Here is a 23,824-nt window from a genome sequence, read left to right as displayed (position 1 = left end):
AATGAATGATTTGGATAAGAAATAAATTGAAATACAGGGAACAGAGATTATGAGCAAATAGTAACTTTTTTGTATTGGTGACAGGTCATTGGCAGTGGGAGGGCTCTGTGCTAGGATATATGTGTTCTCAGATCACCTGGAAAAGTAGGTTAGCAGTGAAAAGACCAGATCTACTGATGGTAAAACTTTTCTCAGGGTAAGCAGAATGAAGACTGAATTGCAGAAAGACACTAATAAACAGCATAAATGGGCAATAAAATGTCAGATTAAATTTAGTGTAGTTTTATATGAAGTAAAGCACACTTAGAGAAAGAACTCTGTCTTCACAGAGAAAGACTCTGCTGGTCCCTACTACTAGGAGATCATACCTGAAAATGTTGTAGGACTTCCCACAGTGATTGTTTACCAGTTCAACACCTTCCCAAAAGATGTCAGAGAGATGTGAAATTTTATATGGGCCCAAAGGAGTGACTGTAAAAACACTTAGACTGAGACATCATTATGAGTTACTAAGTAGACAAACTGCAAGATGCTCAGGAAATTTGAATAAAATCTAGTCAGAGAACAGAAATACTAGGTTAAAGCATTATGTAGTTTTGCTCTGCTCCTACTTTTCCCTATATACCTGTTTATGGCTAATTACTAAAAGCAGAAAAGGCTAGAGAAATCCCTTGGTCTGATCCAGAAGGGCTATTCTCTTGAATTTTGGGAGATACTTGGAATACTTCTATGGAATAATTGAAGACAACTTTACCTCATACTGCCCTTTAGGCTCAGGATGAACTGAATATAACACACTTCAGTGCCACACTCTCCCATGCTTGCCAGACTAACAGATACTCACACAGACATAGGTAGCTGGCACAAAATTTCTTGTGTCCAATCTGTGCCAATATTGGATCCCTCAATCTTGGAAAATGCTTGTGGGCATGTCTTTGTTCCAAACAGCACTGGCATTACATGAGGGCACAGAGATGTGATCTTGTTTATAAGGCTCTTATGTTAAAATTGCTTTTCTTTCCTTCCACCCACTTTCAGAAAAAAAGTCGTGTTGCAATAGCTAGAATACCTGAAAATTAGGAGAAACAAGACATAGTAGTGGTTTGTTTTCTGAGGAAGTATGGCATTCGCAGTTAAACCTTCTTTGTAAAAGAAGCCAGTTTTTATCTTAATTCTGCCGTATCTATTACAGTTAACAGAGTAGAAGCAAGTATATTATTTTTCATTGTGCTTACTTAAGCTTGAAAGCTAGAATCTCAATCATTCTTTTCATACCACTTGAGCTAGCAAAACACTCTATAGTTAATTATTATTCAGGTCTAATGGGCATCTTTCACATCAGTTACACGTTTTCAATCTTCATGAATTATTTCACAAGGAGAATTAGATCAAATTTGAAACAGAATTTCTTATAACTACATAATAATTTATCAGTCTTATTGACATGCATTTTGCAAAACAATAGTATTGTACACAGGTTCTGTATGAGTAAATAGAATTACTGCTAACATCTTTTTTTAAGGTTCTTGTTGAATACTCTCCCCTCAGTCAAACACTGTTAGCTCACCAATCAATCTACTTGTCAAAAATCTTCTTTGGCAGAATGAGAACTTTGACAAAACACATTAAGTTGGTGATGCTGATTAATGCTTTTCAGTTAGTAACAATTTGTAGAACACTATAAATTAAGAACTTTGATGACAACTGCCTTTTCATAAATTACATACAAGAGGAGCTTATCATTGCAATGAAGCAATTTATTTTTACTCTCTAAGATTTGTCATGACTCTGCAACTCTGCTTCATGTAGGTTTCTCTTTGCCTTTTTTTTTTTAATGTATGAATATCAAAGTTGGATGTCTATAAATCTCTTCGGAAAAAAAAAGTAGGGCAAAGAAGCTTGATTCTGAAGGTTTCTGAGTATTGCTCAATTTCATCAAAGGCAAAGAACTGTAGGGAGAAAAGTTCCAAGAGGCATAGGCCTTTTTGGTACTTTTTTATATCCCCGTTGTTTGTCAACTTCCATGAGCAATTTGGAAATGTGAAGAACTAATATGCAGCTCCTTTAATGATTATTCCATTAAATGTCTTACCTTTGACTGCATTCTCTTCAACGTGTTCTTCAGATTCTTGATAGAAATTACATCCCTTCGGTCAACAAAAATAACTTGCCTTTAGAAATATCATACCTACAAAAAGTACAAGACTTCCCGGATGCTTTCAATACACATTTAAAGAGATCTTGTCTAGGACATGCTATTTAAAGCATTTAGTTAGTGATAACATTTCAGCTAATTGTTTCACAGCAAAAACCAAGAACAAAGTAGTTATGCATCTTCTTGACAAATGTGAGCTTAACTTAAATGCTATCCATAAATTGGGAAATCCTAACTGCTGCTTCCTTGAATTTTCCCTTCACGGACTGTGTAGGAATGAATAAAACTATATTTGGGGAAAGGATTGTGACTGAAAAGTCAGAAAAACACAGAGTGTATACAATGAAGAGTTTTCACTAAATCATCAGTTCCTTGACTTACTACACCTCACCCATCCAACATCATCACTTGTAGTTAAATAACTCAACATAATCCAAATAGTCAGGCTACATCCAGTATTAACAGTTACTTCTCTCATGTCACTGGAAAACATAACCTTCTAACCATCTTAGTGGGATATTTTTTCAGTTGTTTTGGTGGTGTTGTTATTTTTTCTCCCCTACCCCTAGAAATGCTTCTTTCCAAAATCACAATTTGTGCATACTTATGATGACTCCAAGAGGATTAGGTAGGTACCCTGTATATTAAGCCACGTGGAAACTCTATTTGCCTTTGAACCAAGCAGAGGAAGTAAATAATGCTTTCCTCCTTGAATTTCTGACAATTTTAAATTCTGCTTTTTCAACGTTGGCCTAAATTATCAATATACACATAATAGGTTATCACAAAGTATAAAGATTTTCTGCACATGCACTTTTCACAAATTTACTTGCAAAAATGTGTTGCTTTTGTTCACATTTAAGTCAGTAGATACCTTAGTCTTTTACACTTCTGGACGGAGTATGTGTCTATTCACCTCGGTAGGATATATTTGCAAGCTAAAATGAAAAACATCTGTGGGAAGCACTTGTCACACTGAAAGCACAAACATGTCCTGAAAAACTTGGAAGAAAAAATATTCAAGACATTGCTCACAATCTGAACTTCAGACTGAATGGTTCATAGAAATAAACTTAGTGTGGCAGATTTTATTCCATGAATAAGACTGGCATTCAGGGCGTAAATTCCTATACACATGAATAGAAGTGTTACTTAATAAAAGTGTAATTTCATATAAAGATGGTCTTTGAATCACTAATGATTTCGAAGTGAAAGTTTTAAGGCTGTGGAGAGTTGACTTTGGTCAGCTGCAAGCTGCTCCCTCAGCTATTTTGTCACTCCCTCTCCTCAACAGAAAGAAGAAACTGAGTTGAAATAGCTAGTGGGTCAAGAAGAAAACAAGGAAACGACCTACAAATGGGGTCATTGTGTTCAGTCTTTAGCAGTTTCTCTCTGATGCTCTTTCCTCCTCATGCTGTTCCCCTGATCTGTTGTGGGCTTTCATGGGCCATAGTCCTTCAAGATAAACCTGAAGTGTTTGGGCATCTCCTTCCCCTTCTTCCCCAACCTTGGTGTTTTCAGGGTTGTTTCTCACACTTTTTTCCCTCTCACTCTGCTCTCTGCTTTCTGGTAATTTTTTTGATCTTCATTGCATTTTCCCTGAGGTGCCACCAGCTTCATCAATGGCCTTGGCTGTGTCTTGTTGTGGATCTGGTAGTGTCTGGCACAGGACAACCTCTGTCCTCTTCTTACACAGATGCTCTTGCAGCCCCTTGCTGCCAAAGGTAAACCAGCACCCATGAATTTTAACTTTTTAAAATGATTTCCCAAATAAGAGAAATTTAGGTGAGATTTTTAATTGCTTTTATATTTATCAAATTTGGAAACAATATGCCTATTTCATTTACAGGTCACCAAAACAATGGCTTTTGTATGCATGTATTTCTTCATCTGTCATCATTGCTCTGAGCTCTGCCTTAGAAGAGAAAACAAGGAATAGCTTATCTAACTGAAACTATGACAGGAACTTAACTAAACAGAATGATGACTTGAAATATAATTTAAAAAGAAAATTGTAGCTATTACTCCTAACTTTTCTAGCTCCAGAGGTTTAGTTTTGACAAAAGGTAAGAGTCTCATTTTTCTAACTCATCTATATTTTAAGGTATTCATAAATGAAGAAAGAAGATGTGGAGAAAAAATGGTAGTAGTTTTCCAGTGCTTCATTACTTTTACTGAACCCACCCATGTAGTGGTTTTCTATCTAAGTACTAATGAAGCCAGGTACTCCTATACTTCTAAATGGAGCAACAGAGTTAGAAAAACACACCTGTAGTAATGTGTAAAATTATTATGGTAATCAGACATTTCACCTGTTGAATAAGTGTGGTACATTCCCTGTAAAACCACCACTGATGTATCTCAAGCACTGTTTTCAATTTCTGTGTTGAGGCTTCCAAAAAGCCTGCAGGTGATTTAGCACTTCTCACAAAGGAAAATTCTGTGTTCATGTTTGTCACTACTTTTTATTTCTCCTTGAGTTGCTTTACCAGTTGTACAGTTTGGTATTTGTATTCCTTTCTGTGGAAATGAAATATCATTCTTTGCTGTACCTTTTTTGAAAGTAAATTGAACATACTGTTGAGAATAATGCAGAGCTTTTACCCCATACACTTTGTCACCCTAACATTTGGATTTGTTTTCATTCCCAGACTGTAGTGTGTCTGGATTCCCCAAATAAAATATCTGCTGACCTTCACTCTGGCTGTAGGCACAAATATTAATACAAGTAGAAAAAGAGGAGCAATTTTCTTTTCTTTCCCACTCTCAATCTCTACTTTTTCAGTAGCTTAACATTTGTAGAAATGAAAATAGGCAGTACTTGAGGCTAAAGCTTCTCTGATTCTCCAGTGGAAACAGCACATATAAGTACTGTGCAAGCTTCTTTCTGCTCACTAGCTGTGTATGCAAACCACAACACTGAATATACTGCTTAATTGATAAGCCACTTAAATCACTGATTTTCCTGTTGTGCCTGCCATCTAGGCTGTTAGCTTCTAAAAATGAGTTCTCTGAGGAACTGGGCAGCTATATTTTCTTACTTCACATTGAGTATCTTACAGTAATTGTTGTGAAGCTGGATTAAGCTCAGCTTTTTAGAGGTAAAAATCCGATTTACTGCCATTTGTTGAATTATCTCCAGTTCCCTGGAATTCTGTAATAGCCTTTAACTCTCTTTAAAGTGCAGGGTAAAATGAAAGGGAATTAAGAACAAGTGATACATGTAATTAAGGCCCCATTGTGAGTACATTTCCCATTACAGAATTAAAATACTAATGTAGATGTCTAAGACTGAAAATTAGGTTATTAACCTTTCTATTTATTTATTTTTTTTTAAATCTAGCTGTAAAAAGGATTTTGTTCTTTTTTTATTGTTGTTGCTTTAACTTTCTTTCTAAGTAAATTGTTATTTTCCCCATCTGTCCTAAGGGAAAACCATTCCTGATTTTTATATCCTGAAAACTACAGGTTTCTCTAATTTCCTTTGCAGTGGAACATATTACTTTAGTGAAAACCCTAGTGGGGTGCATTTCTGTAAAGGGTTTTCTTTGATTTCATTGTGTTCTTTTTAGATACTTAACATTGAATCACAGGATCAGAGATTCATCAAGGTTGGAAAAGACCTCCAAGATCATCTAGTCCAACCATCAACTTAACACTGGCACAATCACCCCTAAACCATACCCCTAAGTGAGACATCCAGACGCCTCTTGAACACTTCCAGAAACAATGACTCCACCACCTCCCTGGGCAATGTGAAGTGGGGAACCATCTTTAAGGAACTGCATGGACTTGTGATGGTATCAGGAATATTGTTGGTATTTACACACGTTTAAATGGAAAGGTAGGCTCTCAAGCTGTTCTCTGCCTTGACACAGTGTTAGAAACTCTAAGATCTGTCCATGAGCCTTCTTTGTGACAACAGCTGGAGAGCTAACATTTGTGCTATTCCTCAGCTTGATGCCTTGAGATCACTAGTTCCCATGTAACTACTCATGAATGAGGTGTTCGCTACAGACTGTTTACAGTGAAATGTGATCAAGACAAAGCTAGTTATGTTTTAGCCTTTTCCATCAGGCTCTCCACTGCACTCCTTTATGAGATCATTTCAAAGCAGGGTGCTGAGTGAACAGAGCCAGATAACAACAGAGGAAGACCTGTCTCATTTTGCAAGTGTGTTGACACTGGTACGATGTATGGGGAACAGAGTGGGGCACCTGAAAATCTGCTGTGATGAAGATAACCCTGAAAAGAATCATTGCTCATGAGTCTGAACTCGAGAAGTTACACTTCACAGACACTGGCTCTTGACCAGTCTTCATGATAACCTCAAGGTAGGTAGAATTTCTTTCATCTGAGGACAGTTCCTCATGATGTCTATTTAAGTGAAGTTTTAATTTAGAAGTAGTGAACATACTCATTGTGAAGTATGGTAAAACTTCATCTTAATGAACACAAAGATTCCTACCCTGACAATTTATGTCTAAACAAGGAAATTATAGAGAGTAGGCCCAGGGGAACATAGTGCCACTAATTCTGAGGTGTGTTAGATATTTAAAAATGCATTCTTTATTTCCTGCCAGGTGGTCTTTGCACACTGTATGCACCAAATAAACCAGCTGCTATCCATGCAGAACTTAATTTATAATTGTAATATTGTTGATTACTTTGAATCTGTTATGTACTTTCTCTGTAGACCAAGACTCTATAAAAGAAATCCATGCATTTAATTAGTATTCTAAAAATATGTATCAGTAACTTCTATGACATACTAAAAATGAATTTAGTTTACATAAAAATAAAAGTGTACATTTAAAACCAATAATGTGAAAGCATTTTACTGAGAGAGTAGCTATATATTTCTTTGATAGGACATGTTCTTTGTATAAGGATTTTTCCTTTCAATTAATCTGAATTCTCAAATAATTCAGGGACAGGATTAAAAAATATAAGCAGTAATAAAACCTTTTTGTTCAAAAGTTGATGCATATTAAGACATCTTATTATGCAGTGTTCTTAATTTGCAAGATAAGAATAGTGGCTCCATTTGCACTGGAATTTTTAATTATGGAGGTCATACCGTCCTTTGACAGTTGCTTTTGATATGTTTAAGTATGAGAAGAAATAATTTTTCCATAGTTTAAAAAAGGTCCTTGGTATTAGAGGATAGCCTGTAGGTTGAAGAAAATTTTAGTTATAACACCCTTTATCTTTCCTTCTCTCTTTTCATAAAATATTTACTCGTTTAGAAATATATAATATCATTTATTTCTTAATGGCAGAGTTGCAAACTCTGAAGGTGTAAGTTTTGACTCTTCTTTTGGACAAGGATTGAACTATACCTGTAATCCTGTGCCAATATAGATTATTGCATAAAAAAAAGTCTCATAGTAGTTTCCCAACTGAATCTGATAAAAAAGTGGCCTCCAAGTCAAGGGTTGGTGAAAGGAGAAATGACTTTGAGATACAGTCAAGAGTCTGCTGCAGAAAACAGATTCCAGAGAATGCCACAGTCTTTTTTTTTTACAAAGAGATCAATCCAGATATTTTAGGTAGTTTAATGAGGCCAAAGGGACTAGATACCAAAGCTGATTTTAGTATTATCTATCCATTGTAACTACAGGTTTCCTCAGAAAAGGTTTATTGCATAGGAAAAGGCCAACACATACATTATAACCCTCTGAAGAAATTATAGTAACAGGAGAAGGAGAAAGATTCATCATGAGTCATTATGGTTGTTAAACCAAATTCTGTCTTCTGAATGCATACGAAGCAGATCTTTCCATATTCCCAATGGTATTTTAAGTCCTCATTAAATGTTAACCTTATAATAAAGCTAGAACTATGATTTAAAAAGTAATGGAGTTTTTCCTCTTCATCTTTCCATCTGACCTGAAGTTGCTTGGAGATGGATTCAGATATTTCGTACAGCATCTCCTCCTCAGAGTCTCTGAGAGTTCAAGCTCTCTTGCATATATTAAAAGTATAGTTATCAGTGACAAACCACTTCTAATTCCTACAGCTTCTGATTTAATCTAGGTTAATTTTATTTGCAAACACCTGTAAATGTAACACCTCATTAAACTCATTCTATCCATCATTGCAAATCTGCCTATCTGGCTTACATATATTCCTACTTTTTCCTCAGTTTCTGAGCAACACGCTGCAAGAGTTGTTGGGTTATTGCACTTGGGAATTGGAGGTATGGATAAGACATGGAACTTGCCCAAAATTACACAGAAATGATATGATGGAGGAGGTTGTAGAATCTGTTTCCCTAAGTTTGTTTTCTCTATCCTTGGCCTTCTCCATTGAACCTTTTAAATTTTAAAATATGCATGACTAAAGCTTTCCCTCCCTCCTCTTCCTTTTCCCAACTCTTTACATAGGTTTTCATCTATCTGTGGAATCAGAAGTAGTACATTTTGGATAATTTCTTCCAAAGGTTTCTCTTGAAGAAGTCTAGTACAGGAGACAGTAGCTTGCACAATAAGGATTTTAATCTTTTTACCAGGTAATAGGAAATTATTTTATGTCCTGTATGGTGATATGGATGTGGAATGGGTGTTTTGTGATACTTTCTGAAGTGAGCATCAGTTAGCCAAGTAGCTGAGATGGAGTGTAAAGTCTTAGTGGAGCAGTTCCGTATTTATTATCTACACACGAGGGAGACATAGAGCTTTATCCTATGTCAATCAATTACTGCTCTTATTAAGTTAAGCAGAACTGTGTGAAAATAATGAATACTTTTAAAGAAACTCTCTACTTATTTTCATTATAGAATTCAATTCTGAGAATGGAAAAGCTGATTCAGAGTAGATTAGATTTAGCTATCAGCTTGAGTGTATTTCTTACTGCATAGCTGTAGTAACAGCAGCCACTGTTTCACACTTCCCAACTGATTTCTTATTTTTTTATATTTGGATTTAGTTGCAAGCTAGATGAATGTATTGGGTTTCTGTGGCAAGGTTTTGGTAGTGGGGAGCTACAGAGGTGGCTTTTTTGAGAAGATGCCAGAAGGTTCCCCACTGTCTGATAGAGCCAACTCCAGCTGTCTCCAAGATTGACCCGCTGTTGGCCAAGGCTGAGCCTGACTGTGATGGTGAAAGCACCTCTGGGATAAGTGTATTTAAGAAGTAAAAAAACCTGCAGTACAACAGCAGCCAGGAGAGAGAAGTGAAAACATGTGAGAGAAACAGCGCTGCAGATACCAGGGTCAGAATAGAAAGAAGGGGAAGAGGTGCTCCAAGCATCAGAGCAGAGATTCCCCATCAGTCCATGGAGCATACCATGGCGAGGCAGCTGTTCCCCTGCAGCCCATGGAGGTCCACAGTGGAGCACAGATACACCTCCAGCCTGTGGAGGACCCTATATTGGAGCAGGTGGATGCCCAAAGGAGGCTATGACCCTGTGGGAAGCCTACACTGGAACCTGGACGTGTGGCCCCGTAAACAGAAGAACTCATGCTGGAGCAGGTTTGCTGACAGGACTTGTGAGCCTGTGGGGGACCCATGCTGGATCAGTCTGTTCCTGTAGGACTGAAACCCTGCGGAAGGGACCCATGCTGGAGTGGGTAATGAAGAACTGTTATCCGTGGGAAGGACTCATGTTGGAGAAGTTAATGGTGCATTGTCTCCAGTGGGAGGGAGCACATACTGGAAAAGGGGAAAACAGTAAGGGGGAAGAAGATGGCAGAGAGAATGTGTGATGAACTGACTGCAACCCCCATAAGGCTTTTGCCATATTTTTCTCCCCCTGTTCAGTTGATGAGAGGGAGTGATAAAGTGGCTTCGTGGGTACCTGGCGTTTAGCCAAGGTCAACCCTCCAGGGCATACAAGGATGCCCTTTTTCCCTATTCCAGATGGTGATGTACATCCTTATCTTCTCACTTGCTGAGAGAGGCAGAAGCTTCTGTCTCTACGCTTGCTGTTTTTATGTGAAGCCATTGAGCTCTTGGCACAGCATTTCCTCCTTGAACTTGACATTTCCCTGTCCTTGAGGGAAATGCTATTGGGCTGACCTGGTTCAGCCAGTGTACCAAACTGCTGGCTCAGTGTGTTCCATGCAGAGCCTTTTACATCATTATTTGGAGAACTGTTAATTTCCTTTGCACTACCAGGTGTATTGCAGGATTCTTGCATTGATTTATAAAGCCTTCAGTTTGTTAGGCCATGTTATCTCCCCGATGAATCTCTTTCCAGTGTAACATTGATTATCTGACACTTGGTATTTCAAGTTTTCTCAAAAGTAAGTTACATTCTCTGGAAACTTTTCTCAAAGGAAGCTGGAAAGAGTTTCACTTCAGCCCCTCACATGTCTACTACAAAAGACATTTCTTTTACAGCAGTAAAAGTGGAGAAATGTTTTGCCGTTTTGCCAAAAATAACACCTCACAGTTAAAGCTAGAGTTGTATATAAAGGTGACATACTGGCCAAAACTGAGAAGTTTATCTTACATCTTTATTTAAACTTACATAAATTGTTAAATTAGATCTGTTTATTTTGTTCTTCTTATTGTTTTCTTTGTTTTATCTTGAAAGGAATGCTCAGGAATTAGGAAATGGACATTTCAGAAATACAAATAAAGGTAGTCAAACTAAAATATCCTGTAGAAACCTTCTCAAACTGACATGTGGTAAGGACTCAGAAATGTGGATTTTGACATGGAAAATGCCTTCAGTTACTAACAGACAGCCAAAGATGTTCATTGTGGGCAAATCTCCAAGTAAGAATGACAACAAAAATAGACATCCACAGCATCTGTGTAAGCAAAAACAAGGAGTGATGAGGGCTTGTTGAGGGAGCATCATAATTATAAAATTATATGGAGGTGACAGCAGGGCTAAGAAAACAGCACACAAAATCAGTTTTTCTTTGGATTTTAAATCCTTACTGACCAAATCAAGGAATAAATATATTTCTGGGAGGAAGAGTAGCGTTGTAAAATATTTGTGGGCTATATTACAGGATGAAATGTTCAAGTTTATAAAACCAGAGCCAAAATTCAGTTCTCTTATGCAGAAAAAGCTGAGTTTTGTACTGCTGCTGATTACCCTTCTTTGGCATTTCATTGTGCTATTATAGGGCTTTTACCAACTACACGCATCATGATTATTTACAGAAATTATAATAATGGCTAAGAATCCCCTGCTGTGAATTAGAACGCTGCTATGAGATGTCAATACTGAACAGCAAGTTTATAATATCTGTTGGCTAGGAACTCTATGAGTTCAATACATCTTTTTCACAAATAACTCAAAGAAGCCACAGATAAGCATAAATAGACTTATAGAATGGTTTGGGTTGGAAGGAACTTTCACACATCACCCCGTGTCCTATCCCCCTGCCATGGACAGGGACATCTTCTACGACACCAGGTTACTCAAAGCCCTGTCTGGTCTGACCTTAACTGTTCCAGTGATGGCGCACCCACAACTTCTCTGGGTAGCCTGAGAAGTTGTGGATTAAGAGAGACCACAAGTAGTTCCATGTGTTTATTACAAGTGTCAGTTGTTGCATGCTAGAAGACATTCCTGCACAAGGGAAATCCTTTCAGGTTATTTTGAATAGCTTTTACAAATTAAAATCAGCTTATATTTTGTATTCTTGGTGTTGGATACAAACTATAGTTAGATATATGGTGAGAATTATGAAATTCCATTTCAGTTGCCCATAGCGTTGCTATCTTTAACACTTGAATAAGGATTTTCTAAAGCAAGTTCCTTCATCTGTCTCTGGTTATTACATTCCCTACTATTTTCACTGCTGCAAAATTCTTCATCTGCATCAGAAAATAAGATTAAAAGAAAAATATATTTTTTCAGACATTTCCAAAATAAATAACCTCCTGTCTGACTTCAAAATCCCTTCTATTTTATTTGAGTTATGAATTTTGCATACTTACATGCAAATTTGATTGTTTCCTCACTTTGTTTGCTTTTAAAACCTTTTTTTTAGTCTTTATCTGCAAGTGTATTAAATATGTAGTGTATGCAGACAAATGGACAATCATGAATGGTGAAAAAATAAACCTGCATAAAAATATTCTCAATGGGTTAATAGTGTCTACTGACACACAGGAATGAAAAGCATAAAAAGGCACAGACGCTAATGAATGGTGCTGGGAAAATAAGCTGCAACTCAGACATTTCTTCCAAGATAACACCCTCTGGATTCTATGTTGTAATAAAACCTGTATAGCTCATGGTTATTCTGTCTCCGTGCTTTTATTTTTATCATTTCAGTACCATCTTCTTTGAAATTAATTTAATCAAAGGAAAAAGGCAGTTAAATTAAGAGATTTAAAAATATTATATAATTAGAGATGATTAGGAGTTTCATGGCGAGATACTTATCATTATAGATACTAATCATTATATCTGCTGCTATAATATATTTTAAGAGTATAATCGTATTTCCTTTAAAAGTCATCTACTAAATATTTTGCAGCAATCTTACGTGCTATCATCTCTCTTTTATATAAGCAAATATAAGCAATTCTGTTGAGTTCTTATGGGAGATCTTGCTGAGCATGTGCAAACAACATAATTTTATTTCCTATACCAGTGTGTTTCATGTTTACAGTTCAAATAAAGCCTTCTGTGTCTCAGCAGCAGTATTAAAGAACTTGAGCCAGTATGCATGTGGAAAAAGGGAGCTGAATATTCAAAATGTACCTTATAGTAGAAGCGCAATTAGTTTTTTGATAGGCCCTGTTGAACTTCCATGAGTATTCTACATGCTAGATGTTGTTCATGTGCATCCTTAGGGGCTGCTAAAAGACAGAATGGAGAAAGAAAGTGATAGGACAACTAATGAACAGGTAATCAGGAGCAGAGTATTTTGAAATGATTCCAGAGATGAGTTTTCAAAAGAAAGTTCAGCCAGCAGAGTAAAAAAGCATTTGTCTGAGGTCTGCAAAGCAAGTTATTTTGAAATATAATAAATATATAAAGTAGCATTGAGTTATGCATCCTGCTTTTGCTTACTACAATATAGAGTCACTATGACGACTTACTGCATTTTAGAAGCTGAATGGTAGGATTTTACAGATTCTTTTTTTTTTTACCCAGAGACAGATAACATACAAGAAAACATATTATCCACTGAAGAGATACTAATTTCTAATCTATTTTCTTTAATCTGAACGGAGCCGATATGAAAATATTTGCCTTCATAAACAGCAGCACAGACATATGGTGAAAGGGCATTTTTGACTAACAGCATCAGTGTGGTTGGCAGAATCTGAAGAAATAGTGCTTGCTAATGGACTAATTGTGCAGAGGCAGCAAAGCGCACAAAGAACTTCTTGTTTCTCTGAACTCAACAATATATAGGAAGAAAGGCTTACTCAGTTTAAATAACCTCTGCAGTGGGTTAATCAAAAATAGATATGCAATATCCAGCCAATTCCTTCCGTCTCATTCTCTGGCAACTTCAAAATTATATCAAAATCATCAATTTCATTATATAAATTTGTTGGTTAAATGGCTTTATAGTGCTTCTGGAATCTAACTGATATGAATAAGGAGTTAAGAAAAATAATGTGTTAATGATGAACGTCAACAATCTCTTCAGTGATGATCTTTGCTGATAGTTCCGTTTGCAAATAAGATAGCTTTTTGCTGTGAGTTTTGAAGAATATGGAAAGTATAGGGAGAATTCAGGTGACTCCATCTTTGCTACCCTGTTTGAATCTAAGTTTACAAAGACAAGAAGAAAAGGAAACTTCAGAGGGTTGTGACCATATTACTTCCCAAGTACAAAAAATCCAAGAGGGAATGACCTTCACTTTCTCCCTTCTGAAATAATTGCTAAGCTTTGAAATGTCTGATGAACTATAAGTCTGCCTTTTGCAATATCTCTTTAGTGTCACTGTTTCCTAAGCCTGCAGAGCTGCAAACAGCCCCATTCAGATTTGTAGAAAAGAATGAGATTTGGCCTAGTGTGTTCAAACCTTTTGAAAAGAATTAGATGCAGATACACTAGGATATCATCCCCCTAGGAAAAAAGTCTACATGCTACAATAAAACATGATGTCTAAGAACCAATGTAATTGAGTCTTAATGGAAAACAACATAAAGGACATAAAAATACCCAGGAAAAAGGACTTCCAGGAAAAAATATTATAAATTATGTGCACATTACTTATACAACACATGTATAAAAGATGGTCTTCACAGTAGGAGAACAGCTGAATGGAGAAGCAGCTTTCTCATAGCATAAAATCAGGTAGCCTCATTGTCGGGCAAAGGTGTTTGGTAGCCCAGCAGCCCTACTACATATTTTCTATGGAATTATTAGCCTCCCAGGATGATATCTGTTTTTCTTATCTGTTTTGCAGACTTTGCTTTTCTCACCGAGAGGGACAAACCATGCATGCTTTTAATGCAGCAGATTGAACCTGCATGGTTTGTGGCACACTGGAGTGTTTGCTCCATCTGAGAAAGGTGTGAGCTGAATATTATCTGCCTTTTTGCAGTGCACTCAATTCACTACTTGAAAGGCAGAAGTTGGCAGTCTGATTCACTCCTACCATATTATGATTATTTTCCTCAGACCAAAATCAAGCTGCCAGTTCTAGAGAGACTCTTTTCACAGCAGGTAATGCCAATAAAAGGAGTCCTGAGAAGTGATGGGAATAGTAGGTATGCCAGATCAGCCACATCATCATTGTAAGCTTGATGTTTTTTAGTTTTTGTCGCACTCTCCTTTGTCTGACCTCTGATGTCAGAGGAGGTGGCTAGCATCTCTGACTCACTAATCATCTCTGACGTGTGGCTGGCACTGGCAAATTTACTCAAAAGGATGCACCTGCTGTGTTCTAGATTGGTCTTCACTTATTGGAGGGTAATAAGTGCTGAATATTTTGAATTGGGGATCTAAAAATGCAATGAGTACTTTGTGTACTCTACTACTGTCTTGTTCTTTTTCACATGGGGGTCCTTTCTTCTTCAGAACAATAAGCTGTTCACACAAAGTACCACGGTAAGTCATAAATTCGTCAGGCTGCTTTTGCAACTGGTATTTTTTCCTTTGTCAAGATAAACAACACAGATAAGTTTGTTCAGAAAGCAGCATCATTTTGGAATATCCTAAAGATAAAAAATTTCAATTTTCCTTCTTACAAAAATATTTGCATTCAGACTGCCAAGATCAAATCTGGAATCCTTTGAAATCAAATTATTTCCCATAAATTTTAACAGAGAGAGGAACTTGTCACTAATCTTTCTTCATTCAACTACTTCTTTTCTGAGGAGTAGTATGGTTTTGAATGACACATCTACAGAGAGAACCAAGGCAAAGGGTTTGTATACAATCTTCTTCCCATGTGCGTATGGTGACTTAGACATTCCCCTTCACCCAAAGTTCAGAATGAAGAAATGTGTGACTTTTATGGATCATCTAGTGAATTTAGTCAAAAGGGTGTCCGTGCCCTTTAGGAGAAGCTTTTAACAAGCCTTAATAAATCAGTAGTTACGTGCATACATCTTCACTCTTGCTGCTAAGACTAAACAGAGCTCTTTCTAAACTCTCATTCTGCTAGTGAATCACAGTAAGGATTTGAAGCGGTTAGGGGGTTTATTTATTCTGCATGATGTAGTCACTGAATTCTTTGATTAATGTCTTTTCATTTTATCAATGAACACTATTTTGAATTTCAATTAAGTTTTTCCATTGAGGAATGGTGAGAAAAAAAGTGAAGTGTTTCGATAATGATGGCAGTCAAGTGAAACAATGCATTACAGGTTGAGTGTCAGAGAAATATGTACATTACCAGCATGTTTAATTTCTTCAATATTTTCTTTGTGTGCATTTATTTCCAAAAGTGGGAATGTACACTGGCAGATACCTAGTCTTTAAGCCCAGTTATAAGCTTGTTAAGAAATTTATGCACAAAAAACTGTTCAGCAGCTACTTTGTTACAGAAGAAAGAGACACTTCCATTGTTCCCTGCTGTCTCAGAGGATGAATTGACCACTTTTTTTTTCTTTCTTTTTTTTTTTTTTCCCCAGCTGGCTACCTGATTTGGAAGAGAATCAGCTAATTTGGAATCTTTCAGTGGTGCAGATCTATTAAAGTGTACATCCTCCTTTTCAACTGCAATTGTGCAGGCTGAATCATTGGCACTGACCATTTTAGGACAAGAGTTGCTAGTGCCACCTGCAGTTTTGATTAAAAGAGGAAAAGGTGTTTGTTGGTTTGTGAGATAACAAAGAAAGATTTAATGGGGATAAGTTTAACTGGCAATATTGCATTTTTGTATTCACTATTTCCATTTAAAGCACAAATAATAAATAATAAATATTTTGACTAGAATACAAAAGAATTTTTGAAGGAGTTTTGGATAATCATAGTGATATGAAGACTAAAAGATGAGAAGGCATTCTATGATAATAAATCACTGTGCTTCATTATCACTTCTAATACCTTGTAATGAACTATGATTTTTTCTTATTCTCTTTTGATGGGCATGATTCTTAAAATTTTGAGTTAAATGGATACATGGTAGGTTGACTGTTGAGTGTGTCTCACTGTTTTTTCCAGAGGATAAACACAGGAGAAAAAGTGCATGAGCTTCTTGTGCAGAGATATTTAAGCTCATTCCTAATAAACTGTATGGAATCTTAGAGAAAAACTCTACTTGTTCACTGCTCTGTCTGAGCTGAATTGCCTGTCAGAAGGAGTGGTTCTGTTTCTGACACAGAGCACTGTACTATGGAGAAATATACTCCATGTTTTCATTAGTCTGAATTTCTAGATGATCAAGTGGCTGAATAATCTGCTGTCACTGAGCTGTTTTAATTCCTGCCTTACACTGAAAAAGAAGCATTTTTCCCAGAATTAGATTTTGACTAGAGAAGTCAATCTAAAAGGTGTCTTGTATCAATTAAGGCCTCTCACCAGCTTTGAGAGTCAATAACCAGCTGGTTAGGGAGCTTTCCATTGACCTAATTTAAACATTTTTTGTTTTGACTTGGTCTCAGACTCTAAAGATATTGCCTCAGCCTGCTTGGTTGAAAATGTTTTACATTATATTAAAAATCATTCACTGGAGTACGTAGACTAAAAGCCACAAGAACGGTTGCAGAGCTTCAAAACGAAGAGATTAATTTGGGCAATAAAGGTCACTTATTTATACATGTGAAATAAGTTTGGCGGGCGTTCTTTTCAGAGAAATGCCTGGTAGATTTGGTGCTGTGGTACTCTCCTGAGACATAAAAAAGCTGAGATCAAGTGCTGTTTCCCATCAAGCAGGAAGGTGACACTTAGCATGATCTCAAGGTAAGTGCTCTCTTGACTGGTTCATGGGATGAGTATCTGCATTTCAGTGAAGGGGGAAGCTCAAGCAAAGATGAAACACTTGTAGGCATTTTTTTCTCAGCTAGCACAAGTAGTTCCCTACCAGCTCTCTGGCATTTGTGAAGCCTATAAGTGTTTCTAGAGGGAGATAACTTCAGGCTGTGAGTTTTGACTGGCAGGAGAGGCCTTTTGTGGATCTAGTTTTCAGTATTTGTCTTCTGCATTTCCCAGAAGCAAAATAGAGGAAAAAAAGCACTTTTCAGTTTTTGGACTGTTGTGAAAATAAATACCTTAAAGCTTGTGTGATTTTCAGATATTAATGTAGTTATAAATATCTAAATAAAATAAGAATGAATCACCAGCTACATTCTGCAGGAGTCTTATTTATGCATTCAAGCATTTATGCATTCAAGCTAACCAGCTAGAGGAGAATCCAAATCACTAAGTCACCACAAGGGAATCATATATCTCTGAATCAGATTCTTTAGCCAGTGTCGGTGGGGATTGTTGGCTGGGAACATTAATAATAACTTATTAGGACACAAGGAAAGCACAGTTATTTTGTACTGTAAAAAGATACACGTGACTGTAAACCTCCTATCACAAAATTCATGGCAGAGATTAATCATTACAATTTTATGTGACCATTTCTCTTACCTTCAGGTAATATATTTTTTAGTCAATATTCAGGATGTTGAATTAATGTAAGATTTTTTTCCCTCAGTTTGGGAGACCATGTTCTGTTTTTAAGTTTCTGTTGTGATGTTATCGATAAAATCTGCTTTCCCTCCTTGCACTGATAATTTGATTGACTTCAGCAGGTCAGTTGGTATGAATCAGGCAAAAGACTTTGTATGATTTTTGTTGCTTAATTAAGAGAGAATTATTGTTCTATTTCCAGACATAATTCTTAATCTGAAATGGATATATTTTCTTTTTATTAATGGTATAAATATGCAGAACAGTTTTTAGGGGGCAGCTAGGGTTTGAAAGTGAGGGAAAAAGCAGGGACAAAGGAACTGAACAAGAAGTATGTTCATAATTTTAGATAATGTGGTCCTAATACTGATTCGACTCATACCATTATTAGAGTAAATATGGCATCATCAATTTTACTAAAATAGCTCATGATTTACCTTGCACTATTTGCATGTGTGCTTGAGTAGGATGAAGTGGTAGAGAGCTACATAACGCAAGGTAGCAGAAAGAAAGTGCTATTCTTTATGCACTGGTGTTTGTTTACCTAACTAATTTTGGTGATTTATGAAACGGGTTTGACATTAACTGTTTTTTTCTTTGAAGACATGGAAATGTACTTTCTTAAAACCATCCCACTCATAATTTAGTACCCCGCTTGTTTAAATCTGTGTGAGGGTAAAACTTTGCTGCTTTCTCCAGAGTATTTAAAAATGACTAGACATTCTAATCTAAATGAAAATGATTAAAGAAATAACACTAGAAATAAATGATATGTAGTTATTGTCTAATTAAACTGGCGAGCAGGCCTAATAGTCCTAGGCTAATTTAAGTTCCAAGTGGATTGGAGCATGGAGAGGTGTGTGTAATAGGTGGTACATAAAATCTTGTTATTGATTGCTATAATGTCTTTCATGGTTGAACATTGTGAAGAGACTATATGTGTGCTATGATTTTTCCCCTTTTGCATCTTTTAAAGAGACTGTACCTCATAAAAACCAGTTTATCCTCTTCTTCACGTTATCTAGATCACAATCTGGGCAAATTTCACCTCATTAGATGAGACATTCTCCATCCTTTCTCTGCTTTTTTCAGTATGTTTTTTTTCTGAGCACGGTAAAAGTCATAAGAGGTCTTCTGAGAGAACTGTATAGAGAAATGTGAAATATTCATTAAAAGAAAAGTTGACCCAAGGATAGGAGAACCAGCAGACAACGACGTTGTGACCAAAATCCAGGAGCATATCTATCTGAAGGCAGCCGACAGGTAAAGATTAATAAAGGGAGGTGTCAGAGAATAAAATAATTCACTTAAGACTTTAAACAGTTTTTTAAGGGTGGAATGAAAAGATTAAATACAAGAAAATTAAAAGAGTTGCCTGCAAAGAACTGTGATCAGTATAGAGAAATATAACAACACTAGTTTTAAAAGGAATTGAAGCTTGTTAGATATGTGGAACCTGCCTAATGTCTGTTTTAAGGATTTCACATGTGTAAAGGAGCAGATTCTGCAGTCATTTGTTGAAAACAAGCAGACACTATTTCTCAAATATTATTTATTGGTCTGTACCATCTTGAATGAGTTTACCACATATTTATTCACAGGTGCAAATTGTACATGACTTCAACTCATTTTTGAGCTCAACAGACCAGTTTTACTCGTTTCAGTTTCAAATTTCATCTGCCTCCAGATGTAGCTTGTGAAATAAGGCATGTTGGAAGACAGAAAACAAAGAAAAGAAAAGGAAAGAAAGAGATATGACAATGGCTACAAATTGCCAAATGTCCATTTGGGTAATCTGAGTGTACAATAAATTAGGCAAGGTTTAATGAGAAAATTGAAGCCTTTGTTAAAATGTGAAATTTTAAGGTCTCAGAAGAAATTGAAGATCTCAGTGCAACGCTTATGTGTGTTATAGTGGAATTTCCCTGAACAAAATATACAGACAAAATCAGTATACAGAGATAATCAGCAAAAAAATATATATAGTAGAACTCGATACAGTAGACATGCACAATAGGCATGAATTTCCTAAACAATAGAACAGTGAAGCAGCCTCTTAGAAACAGCTCTAACAGTTAATACAGGAAATCTAACATGAACGAATGTATATGAATGCAAGTATATGGGTTTGGGTACTCAGCACCATGCAGTTAATATATGTTCATGTATGTCTTAAGGATGTGTTCCACATAGAACTTTTCTTTCAGCCTCACTAAAGATTAGCAACATAACACAAACAATATTCTTCCTTCCTACCTTCCTATGTCTCCGATATTTTTCTATTGTTTTCTGATTTTGCTCTGTTGGAGAACGAATAATGTTTAGAGGATGGATATGATTCAGTGGTTTAGACCATGATTCAATTAAGATGTTATTATCCAATTTAATTTTAATTTTGTTGCTTTTACTTTTTACCTTTAGGCATACCATTGAATTCTGAACCAATGTCTGGGACCCAGAGCTTTTTTCCATTTTTTTTTTTAAAGCACAGATTTTTGTTGAATTAGCAGTCTTGTATCTCTTTCAGTTGTTTTCTATACTGTTTCGATGCCATTTTTAAAGGATGTTCCTTGGTGTGAGTAATGAGTCAGTTATGTTTTTGAAGAGCTGACTTATGCTAGACCTGACACCTAGGACTTCATTGGCCAAAGAAGCCCCACAGAACATCCAACTGTATGGTCAATGAAGTCGTAGTTCTCTTTGGTCCCAGAGACTTTATTGCTAGGCCTGTTTCTTCCCATGTGCCAATCCACTTCATTGAGTTATCCATGTGTGTTTGTGTATGTACTCATTTACATTTAATGCGGCAAGAGAGACCACATATTGTCCAGATTGCAGGTCCACTGATACTGCCTATTGCTTTAGGTGGTACCTATAAATCCACCAATATGCTGGTGTACCTAACAGCTTTTCACAAGCTCCATGCAGCAGAATGTTTTTATGAGAGAGCATAAACAAACTGTAGAAATTGTGACTGAATTTGAGCTTTTCAGAAATTGACAGCAATGCTGTTAATGCAATGCTCTTCATTCAGAAGAGCTGCTCTATGGCCCAAATGAGTTCCCTAAACTTCAGGTTAATGACTGTTCAGTGCTTTTACTGGTTCCAGTCACAAATTTCATGGTGGATCCATGGAAGGAAAACATAGACAAAAATTTGGAGGGATAGGATGAGAATGTATATTTTGCTGGAAATATTTCTTTGAAAAACATCTAACCCAGAACTGAACTTGAAGAAATAGCTATGTTTTAATAGCTTTATTCCTTTGTTCTTCCCTCCTTCCCTCTACTACAGAAATGTAAAGCAACAGAGTAAAGCTAAAATGTTAAACCAATGTTTTCATTTGGACTATTTCTATCCTCATGAAGCTGTAGAAATTTACTATGATATCTCCTATCACAATTTTACAATACTCAAATATCTTGAAAGTCCAGGTGGGGAAAAATTTGAAATTTGTGTGTGTGTGTGTGTGTCTTAGTGCTCTTTGGACCATGAAAATACTCTTCCTTACTCACTTTGAGTTACATTCACAACAGAGCAGTGAGATAAGCAGTCTTAATTCCCACTATTTTACACTGAAATTGTGATAAGCCAGTGCTTTAGAGCATAAGGAACAAAGCTTTCTTTTTTAAATTCTTTTTTTCAGAAAAGATTCTAGAATTAGTTTGGATGTGGTGAGAGTATATATAACTAGAAAGTTATAAACTGATCTCAATATAATGAAATAAGTACTGATTTTATACTGAGAGTAAAAGTAGTATTAAGGAATACAAATTTTTTTGAGAGTGTGCTGCTGCCTTCAGGACACTAACTAAATGTTTTCACTACTGGGCTTTGTGAATTATACTGTCCTTAGCAGTAGATGAATTTATTGGTAATAAATCACGCAAGGAAGAGAAAGCTTTTATTCCTTAAGGGAAATAGAAAACTATTGAATAAATAGCAAAGTGATTCCTCAGCTGAATCCAAAATATTGAGCTTATGTAAAAAATTATCACATAAAAAAATAATCTGTAGTGCTACATAAAAGATTTTGTACAAACCATTCGTGCTGTACTGAATCACCAATAGAAATGCTTTCTTTGTTTTCAGTGTATGGGGAATGTTGTGGATAACAATTTATGCAAAAAATGTAATACGCCTATTTCATATGAAAAAAGAAAAGAAAGGAATAAATTTTAAAAGACTGATTCAGGAGGGAAATCTGCTACAAAGAGGTGCAAAAAAAACCTACAAAAAAGAAATAAACTTCTTACCTTTTCAGTAGTCAATGTAGAAAATTATGCTCATTTATATGAAGTATTTTTGTTACAATCTCATATTTTATACTAATGATTTAAATAAGTTTCTCTCGGAATTTAACATAAACAAGAACAAAAGGGAATGTGCGTAGATGGAGGACATGTTAGCTTCATAGATGATAGAATTTCTTAGCAATTATTAAACTTCAGAAGAATGGCTGTTAGGTCTGTCTGGGAACTTCTCTGGCAGTGTCCCTTTTACTATAGGGTATGGCAGGCACCACAGCAAGCAGAGATCCAGGGGCTCTGAACCCCTGTAATTGTCAGAGAGAAGATTGATGACTTTGTTAATTTTCCTTGGCTTGTGTTGTATGGAAGTATATGCAAGTATAGTATGGTCAGGTTTGATTTTCTGGGGAAAAACAATTGTAGTTTTATATTGCCACTAAATGAAGGAGTGAATGAGAAGAAGATATTGCAATGTTATGAACTCCAACCATGATCTGAGCAAGGAAACAACAATGGTTACTTGTGATAGAAGGTAGGCAATACTCTCATATCAATATCATCATTGAACTGCGGGTAGCAAGAAGGTGGTTGAGACAGCTTTTTCTCCAATATCAGATAGTAAAAACACATTAAAAAGAAATGGAAAGTGAATAAGAGCCTATTAGGTCACTGGCTTATTTATTTTAGAATTGGGTGAACCTGTAGGCTTGAAGTATTTTACACAAGCTGTCTTTTTTGCTTCCTAATTAGTGAGTGAATGAGTTCTAGTTCAGTGAGACCCCAACCTGCATCTTGGGGATTTTGAGCATGTCTGTACTTAGAGTGTAAAGTACTATTAGACTACAGAGTATAAAAGTGCTAAGGAATTATTTCATCAAGTTGCATTTACTTCTGTCTCTGAGTTTATATTACATTATATTTTTTTTAATTTTATATGTCTATGATTCTTACCATCTTCATCTATACATTAACTAACAAATTCCATGCTGATTAACTTCTTGGAGCTATCAACCTTCTCATATCTAGTACATACATTCAAAGGATAACTGTTATGGAAAGGGTATAAAGGACACTGCAGTTGTGTGAACAAATAATAGTTTCAGGTTTTTTACCAAACTTAGAAATCAAGACAAAATAGGCAAGTTTAAAAAAAATGTTTAGAATTTATTTCAAGTAGGATTAAACAAAATTTTCAAGTCAAATGAAGTTATTTTATTTCACTGGGTAGGAAGCATTTAAACTTTTCTTAATGCAAATATTATCCAAATAATTTTTAAAAAAGAAATAAAGATTTTTTTTTTCTTTAAATACCACCAAAGTCTGCTTAGTTGTATAGTAGACATTACTGCCCAGTCTGTTTCAGACTTGAAAAATATTTGAGTCAGTCTAAACTGACTAAACTGAGGTAGGAAGGAT

The sequence above is a fragment of the Neopelma chrysocephalum genome, unplaced genomic scaffold (genome assembly GCF_003984885.1).
Source record: "Neopelma chrysocephalum unplaced genomic scaffold, ASM398488v2 Primary Assembly neopelma1_22b, whole genome shotgun sequence".
NCBI lineage: Eukaryota > Metazoa > Chordata > Aves > Passeriformes > Pipridae > Neopelma > Neopelma chrysocephalum.
This window is presented reverse-complemented; position numbering follows the sequence as displayed.